Source organism: Coregonus clupeaformis, unplaced genomic scaffold, assembly GCF_020615455.1.
Source record: "Coregonus clupeaformis isolate EN_2021a unplaced genomic scaffold, ASM2061545v1 scaf0200, whole genome shotgun sequence".
Taxonomy (NCBI): domain Eukaryota; kingdom Metazoa; phylum Chordata; class Actinopteri; order Salmoniformes; family Salmonidae; genus Coregonus; species Coregonus clupeaformis.
Genome location: NW_025533655.1, coordinates 417501 through 425922, shown reverse-complemented (window position 1 = coordinate 425922; position 8422 = coordinate 417501). Strand labels below are relative to the sequence as shown.

At 45.2% G+C, this 8422-nt stretch overlaps 1 protein-coding gene across 3 annotated transcripts in view; it reads right to left on the bottom strand.

Moving 5' to 3' along the window:
• Positions 1–7877: 7877 nt before the first annotated feature.
• Positions 7878–8422, bottom strand: part of LOC121555775 (14-3-3 protein beta/alpha-A) — a 27222-nt gene continuing 26677 nt past the window's right edge. For all 3 annotated transcript variants that reach the window (XR_005997995.2, XR_006658406.1, XM_041869613.2), the window contains one exon: positions 7878–8422. This exon is cut by the window's right edge. The gene's annotated coding sequence lies outside the window, so the exon portion shown is untranslated.

Here is an 8422-nt window from a genome sequence, read left to right as displayed (position 1 = left end):
GAGGAAACAGCCCTCGCCTTATCGTCTAAGTGAGGAGATGAGAAAACAGCCCTCGCCTTATCGTCTAAGTGAGGAGATGAGAAAACAGCCCTCGCCTTATTGTCTAAGTGAGGAGATGAGGAAACAGCCCTCGCCTTATCGTCTAAGTGAGGAGATGAGAAAACAGCCCTCGCCTTATCGTCTAAGTGAGGAGATGAGAAAACAGCCCTCGCCTTATTATCTAAGTGAGGAGATGAGAAAACAGCCCTCGCCTTATTATCGAAGTGAGGAGAGAGGAAACAGCCCTCGCCTTATTATCTAAGTGAGGAGATGAGAAAACAGCCCTCGCCTTATTATCTAAGTGAGGAGAGAGGAAACAGCCCTCGCCTTATTATCTAAGGGAGGAGAGGAGAAAACAGCCCTCGCCTTATCGTCTAAGGGAGGAGATGAGGAAACAGCCCTCGCCTTATTATCTAAGTGAGGAGAGAGGAAACAGCCCTCGCCTTATCGTCTAAGGGAGGAGATGAGGAAACAGCCCTCGCCTTATTATCGAAGGGAGGAGATGAGGAAACAGCCCTCGCCTTATCGTCTAAGGGAGGAGAGAGGAAACAGCCCTCGCCTTATTATCTAAATGAGGAGATGAGGAAACAGCCCTCGCCTTATCGTCTAAGGGAGGAGATGAGGAAACAGCCCTCGCCTTATTATCTAAGTGAGGAGATGAGGAAACAGCCCTCGCCTTATCGTCTAAGGGAGGAGATGAGGAAACAGCCCTCGCCTTATTGTCTAAGTGAGGAGATGAGGAAACAGCCCTCGCCTTATCGTCTAAGGGAGGAGATGAGGAAACAGCCCTCGCCTTATTATCGAAGGGAGGAGATGAGGAAACAGCCCTCGCCTTATCGTCTAAGGGAGGAGAGAGGAAACAGCCCTCGCCTTATTATCTAAATGAGGAGATGAGGAAACAGCCCTCGCCTTATCGTCTAAGGGAGGAGATGAGGAAACAGCCCTCGCCTTATTATCTAAGTGAGGAGATGAGGAAACAGCCCTCGCCTTATTATCTAAGTGAGGAGATGAGGAAACAGCCCTCGCCTTATCGTCTAAGGGAGGAGATGAGGAAACAGCCCTCGCCTTATTATCGAAGGGAGGAGATGAGGAAACAGCCCTCGCCTTATTATCTAAATGAGGAGATGAGGAAACAGCCCTCGCCTTATCGTCTAAGGGAGGAGATGAGGAAACAGCCCTCGCCTTATTTTCTAAGTGAGGAGATGAGGAAACAGCCCTCGCCTTATTATCTAAGTGAGGAGATGAGGAAACAGCCCTCGCCTTATCGTCTAAGGGAGGAGATGAGGAAACAGCCCTCGCCTTATTATCGAAGGGAGGAGATGAGGAAACAGCCCTCGCCTTATTATCTAAGTGAGGAGATGAGGAAACAGCCCTCGCCTTATCGTCTAAGGGAGGAGATGAGGAAACAGCCCTCGCCTTATTATCGAAGTGAGGAGAGAGGAAACAGCCCTCGCCTTATTATCGAAGTGAGGAGAGAGGAAACAGCCCTCGCCTTATTATCGAAGGGAGGAGAGAGGAAACAGCCCTCGCCTTATTATCGAAGGGAGGAGAGAGGAAACAGCCCTAGCCTTATCGTCTAAGTGAGGAGATGAGGAAACAGCCCTCGCCTTATTATCTAAGTGAGGAGATGAGAAAACAGCCCTCGCCTTATTATCGAAGTGAGGAGATGAGAAAACAGCCCTCGCCTTATCGTCTAAGGGAGGAGAGAGGAAACAGCCCTCGCCTTATTATCGAAGTGAGGAGAGAGGAAACAGCCCTCGCCTTATCGTCTAAGTGAGGAGAGAGGAAACAGCCCTCGCCTTATCGTCTAAGTGAGGAGAGAGGAAACCCTAACTTAATTAGGTCTGTAATCAATAGCTTAACTGTTAAATGGGCTTGGCTTTAGAAATCATCAATATATCTACAGAAAATAAGACAGATCTTGCTTCTGTTGCCTGTTTGAGTGTTTATTTATAATAATAATAATATGCCATTTAGCAGACGCTTTTATCCAAAACGACTTACAGTCATGCGTGCATAATTTTTTTTTTTTTGTGTATGGGTGGTCCCGGGGATCGAACCCACTACCTTGGCGTTACAAGCGCCGTGCTCTACCAGCTGAGCTACAGAGGACCACATATTTAATAGTCTACTGATTCCTTGAGCACCAAGCATCACACAACGACTTGTTAAGTAACAATTTCACAAATTCGTCTGTTTTTAATCTTTGCTCTGCTGTAATAAAGGCTTTACACTTTTTTTTTTTCGTTAGAACTCTCTGGTATTATTTATAATTTATTCCAAATTATCCGAAAAATGATATTTATAATAATTATAAAAATAACGCTCCTTTTTCTTGATCTCCTTCTTATTGTCGTTATTACTGTTATTATGATCATTATAATAAGTAATGTCCTTATTTCGATATTTATATCGGCTACTCTATCAATCAATCATTCATTCGTCCAGGTCATCACACAGCATATGAGTCATTCATGATCTGAAATGCAATCAAGCATTTTCGTTTTTTAAAATAAAATAAAAAAGTGAGCCTTTAATAATTAGCTTAAACAATAAACAGTTCCATTTCGGGAAATTGCATTCACGAATGAATGCGACTGTTTTTAGTCTTTGCTGTTATAAAGGCTTAACAGACTCTCTGGTCCGCTTATACTTCATTTAGTGTTGTTTACGTTGTTCCAAACGGTTAAAAAAAATGGATATTGTAATCTATACATCACCTGTTTGGCACACAACGTTTTCTGTAGCCTACAGGCTGGAGATAACATGTATGACAATGTAATGAGACGGACACTTTTTTTCTGCAGGTTTCTCCGATCAAATAGCCTAAACTAAATGGCGCTCAATCAAATAAAAAATGAGCTGTCATGTTAACAAACAACATATCCTAAAAACAGGACAGGTCCAAATAAAATGGACAATATGGAATGGACAATCACAACTGCTGTCCGGGAGTTTCAAGTGGTTTCAAGTTTGTACCGGTCCATTTTTTTTGACAAGCTGATCATTGCGAAAAAAAGAAAATACTTCTGCATTTCCCGCTGTGTAAACACTAGGCCTAGGCGACATGGTCTGTGTCAGTGTGTCTTTCTCTGTTTTCTTCCTACCTCGACTGCACCACAGCAGCTGATCTAACACAGCACTCGGACTAGCAGAACCAAATAAAACATTTAGCAGCATCGGCATCAAGAGCCCTTTTTCTCAGCACTACCTTTCGGGGGTTTTCTGTTCTGACTGAGTGACTCACAGAGTCAGGGCGGGTTTTATGCCACCTTCAAAACAACCGGGAACTGGGAACTCGGAAATCTCCAACGTCAATGCATTCAAAATAACTGGGAACTCAGAAAAAAACTAGCTTGACTGGGAAAAATAATTTTCAACGGTCATCCAAGTTGGAAACTCTGGCATCTTTCTAGAGCTCCGACTTTTCGACCTGAAGATCACTGACATTATGATTTGACCTTGTTTTTTTCGAGTTCCCAGTTGTCTTAAAAGCACCGTCATTCCCTCTGATGATGCACGTGATTTGACTTTGAATGTGAATTTACGCCACCTCAGCTCAGCCAATCAGAATACGAGGTCGGCCCACACCTCAGCTCAGCCAATCAGAAAACCGTGCTGGCCCATCTTCGTAGGTCAGCCAAATGCTCAATACAGATTATTATGACAACAGAAAAATTGTGCAAAAGTCATTAATAAAACAGGCCCATGTCATGATTATTATTGAATATATATATATATACACAATATTAAGCTGCCCATGGTGGCCAGTTTATTAGGTACACCACCACGCTCACGAAAATGGTTCGCTCCTACAGGCAGTGTGGCTGTGGCTTGCTCTATAAAGCAGGCTGACATTCATCCAGTTACTGTTTGATTGAACGTTAGAATTGGAAACAATTGTGACCTAAGTGACTTTGAGCGTGGTATGATCATCGGTGCCAGGCGCGCCGGTTCCAGTATCTCAGAAACAGCCGGCCTTCTGGGATTTTCACGCCACCACGTTCACAACAATGGTTCACTCCTACAGACAGTGTCTAGGGTTTACAGAGAACAAAAAACATCCAGTCAGCAGCAGTCCTGTGGGTGAAAACAGCTCGTTGATGAGAGGTCAAAGGAGAATGGCAAGAATGGTGCAAGCTAACAGGCAAATAACGGCGCAGTACAACAGTGGTGTGCAGAACGGCATCTCGGAACACACAACTGGTCGGTCCTTGTCATGGATGGGCTATTGCAGCAGACGACCACACCAGGTTCCACTCCTATCAGCTAAAAACAAGAAGAAGTGGCTCCAGTGGGCACGCCATCACCACCACTGGACAACTGAGGAGTGATAATGGCGCCGGAGGGGATGGCCGCCGTTTTATGGACTCTTAACCAACCGTGCTATTTTGTGTGTTTTTTCATATTGTTTTTAACTTATTTTGTACATTTGTTGCTGCTACCGTCTCTTATGACCTGTTGTATCGCGTCGATGCTGGTACTTATTGCTGTCAAACAAAGAGTCCGCTTAGGCTGCACTTTGATTATAAGTTTTATTTATATCACAAGATTTCAGCATAAGTTTACAGACCTGCAGTGTCTGGAGAAACAGTGTCCCAAATTAATCTGTCTGTTCTAACCCCCTCTCCCTCCAGCATATACTTATAAACAATGCAAAAATATGGGTTGCTCCCTCTGCTGTCCAATCACCTGTCTCCCCTGGGGCGTCACCCTACAAATGGCTACTTTTGAACTAAAATAAACATCCTTTCAGTTCCACATGAAAAACATTAACAAAGACATAATCCTAATACACTACAGACCGAAAAGAGCTTCTGGACATCAGAACAGCGATTACTCACCTTGAACTGGACAAATAATTTTTCTTTAATGAGTCGGACGAGAGGGATTTGCTCCCCGACAGGTAGAGTATATCATGTAGACCACACTATTTACCAAGAGAGTTTATCTATATTTTTCATAGCTGTCTATTTACCACCACAAACCAATACACTATCGTTGATAGAAAGCGAAGCTGCCCAGTGACACAAGACTTCCAGACGAGCTAAACCACTTCTATGCTCGCTTCGAGGCAAGCAACACTGAAGCATGCATGAGAGCACCAGCTGTTCCGGATGACTATGTGATCGCGCTCTCCGTAGCCGATGTGAGTAAGACTTTTAAACAGGTCAACATTCACAAGGACGCAGGGCCAGACGGATTACCAGGACTTGTACTCCGAGCATGCGCTGACCAACTGGCAAGTGTCTTCACTGACATTTTCAACCTCTCCCTGTCTGAGTCTGTAATACCAACATGTTTCAAGCAGACCCCGTGCCCAAGAACACTAAGGTAACCTGCCTAAATGACTACCGACCCGTAGCACTGACGTCTGTAGCCATGAAGTGCTTTGAAAGGCTGGTCATGGCTCACATCAACACCATTATCCCAGAAACCCTAGACCCACTCCAATTTGCATACCGCCCCAACAGATCCACAGATGATGCAATCTCTATTGCGCTCCACACTGCCCTTTCACACCTGGACAAAAGGAACACCTATGTGAGAATGCTATTCATTGACTACAGCTCAGAGTTCAACACCAGTGCCCTCAAAGCTCATCACTAAGCTAAGGACCCTGGGACTAAACACCTCCCTCTGCAACTGGATCCTGGACTTCCTGACGGGCTGCCCCCAGGTGGTAAGGGTAGGTAACAACACATCCGCCACACTGATCCTCAACACGGGGGCCCCTCAGGGGTGCATGCTCTGTCCCCTCCTGTACTCCCTGTTCACTCATGACTGCGTGGCCAGGCACGACTCCAACACCATCATTAAGTTTGCCGATGACACAACAGTGGTAGGCCTGATCACCGACAATGATGAGACAGCCTATAGGGAGGAGGTCAGAGACCTGGCAGTGTGGTGCCAGGACAACAACCTCTCCCTCAACGTGATCAAGACAAAGGAGATGATTGTGGACTACAGGAAAAAGAAGAGGACCGAGTACGCCCCCATTCTCAACGGGCTGTAGTGGAGCAGGTTGAGAGCTTCAAGTTCCTTGGTGTCCACATCACCAACAAGCTGAAGAGGGCACGACAAAACCTATTCCCCCTAAGGAGACTGAAAAGATTTGGTATGGTTCCTCAGATCCTCAAAAGGTTCTACAGCTGCACCATCGAGAGCATCCTGACTGGTTGCATCACTGCCTGGTATGACAACTGCTCGGCCTCTGACCACAAGGCACTACAGAGGGTAGTGCGTACGGCCCAGTACATCACTGGGGCCAAGCTTCCTGCCATCCAGGACCTCTATACCAGGCGGTGTCAGAGGAAGGCCCTAAAAATTGTCAAAGACTCCAGCCACCATAGTCATAGACTGTTCTCTCTGCTACCGCACGGCAAGCGGTACCAGAGCACCAAGTCTAGGTCCAAGATGCTTCTAAACAGCTTCTACCCCCAAGCCATAAGACTCCTGAACAGCTAATCATGGCTACCCGGACTATTTGCATTGCCCCCCCTTTACGCTGCTGATTCTCTGTTTATTATCTATGCAGTCCCTTTAATAACTCTACCTACATGTACATTACCTCAATTACCTCGACTAACCGGTGCCCCCGCACATTGACTCGGTACCGTTACCCCCTTTATATAGCCTGTATATAGCCTGTATATAGCCTCCCTACTGTTATTTCACATTGACTCTGTACCGGTACCTCCTGTATATAGCCTCCCTACTGTTATTTTTACTGCTGCTCTTTAATTATTTGTTACTTTTATTTCTTATTTTATATAGTATTTTTTGTGTGATTTTTTTTGGTATTATTTCTTAAAACTGCATTGTTGGTTAAGGGCTTGTAAGTAAGCCTTTCACTGTAAGGTCTACACCTGTTGTATTCGGCGCATGTGACAAATCAAATTTGATTTGAAAAACATGTCCAGGTCCAACGAATCCCGGTTCCTGTTGCGTCATCTTGATGACAGTCAGGATTTGGCGTCAGCAGCATGAGTCCATGGACCCATCCTGCCTGGTGTCAACGGTACAGGCTGGTGGCGGTGGCGTAATGGTGTGGGGAATGGCCCCATCCTGCCTGGTGTCAACAGTACAGGCTGGTGGCGGTGGTGTAATGGTGTGGGGAATGTTTTCCTGGCACACGTTAGGTCCCTTGATACCAATTCAGCAACGTGTCCATGCCCAGAGAATTCAGGCTGTTCTGGGGGCAAAGGGGGGTCCGACCGGGTGCTAGATGGGTGTACCTAATAAACTGACAATTTGGGTGCACCTAGGACACGGAGTACACAAAACATTAAGAACACCTGCTCATTCCATGAAAGACTGACCAGGTGAAAGCTATGATCCCTTACTGATGTCACTTGTTAAATCCACTTCAATCAGTGTAGATGAAAGGGAGGACAGGCTAAAAAATGATTTTTAAGCCTTGAGACAATTCAGACATGGATTATGTGCGCCATTCAGAGGGTGAATGGGCAAGACAAATACTAAGTGCCTTTGAATGGGGTATGGTAATAAGTGCACCGGTTTGTGTCAAGAACTGCAATGCTGCTGGATTTTTCACGCTCAACAGTTTCCTGTGTATCAAGAATGGTCCACCACCTTGTGGGGGGGGGGTTCAACCAACAACCTTGTTTCCTCAGTTGAAGGGAAATACAATGTTTTGTTTGTGTGAACCAGCCAACCTGGACTGTTTGCAGTATGCTGATCCCTTCATTTCATACTCTGGAGAGTCATGGGACCAAAAGACTGGGTCACGGCGTTGCCAGATTTGTGATCTCTTACAAAAGGTGTGAGGAAAACTGGAGATTGGAGCTCTAAAATAATTCAGACTGGACACTGTAAACTTTTAAATTACCTTTTTATTCCACATACATGAAATAACATTTCCCTCCAGATAACAGTTATGCTTGGGTGTTTTGTATGAAAATTCCAAAAGACATGGACAAAGCTAGCCAGCCCGACAACAATCTCCTTTTCCTCCCCATTAACTAGTTCTTAGCCACAAGTATCAAAAGAAAAAACCTAAATTAAAATAAAAACCTTAACTGGAAAAAGCAGTAACTAGATAAGCATATGGGGAAATTCATCCTGCTCTGCTGGTTCAAACAGTCCCAGTATTAAGCATGTCCTCTTTGTTCTAGACTTTTCTATACCTCCTAAATGACACAGAAATACAATGACGTCAGCAGGTCAGTCAAACTGAAGAAGAAGAAACTGGAGCAGTAGAGAGACAGTTTTATGGAATGTAACTATCCAAGGTCTCCTCTCAAACGGCACCCTATTCCCTTCATAGTGCACAGGTTTCTGACCAGGGCCCATAGAGTTCAGGTCTAAAGTAGTGCACTATTTAGAGAATAGGGTGCCATTTGGGGGCGCAGACAACACC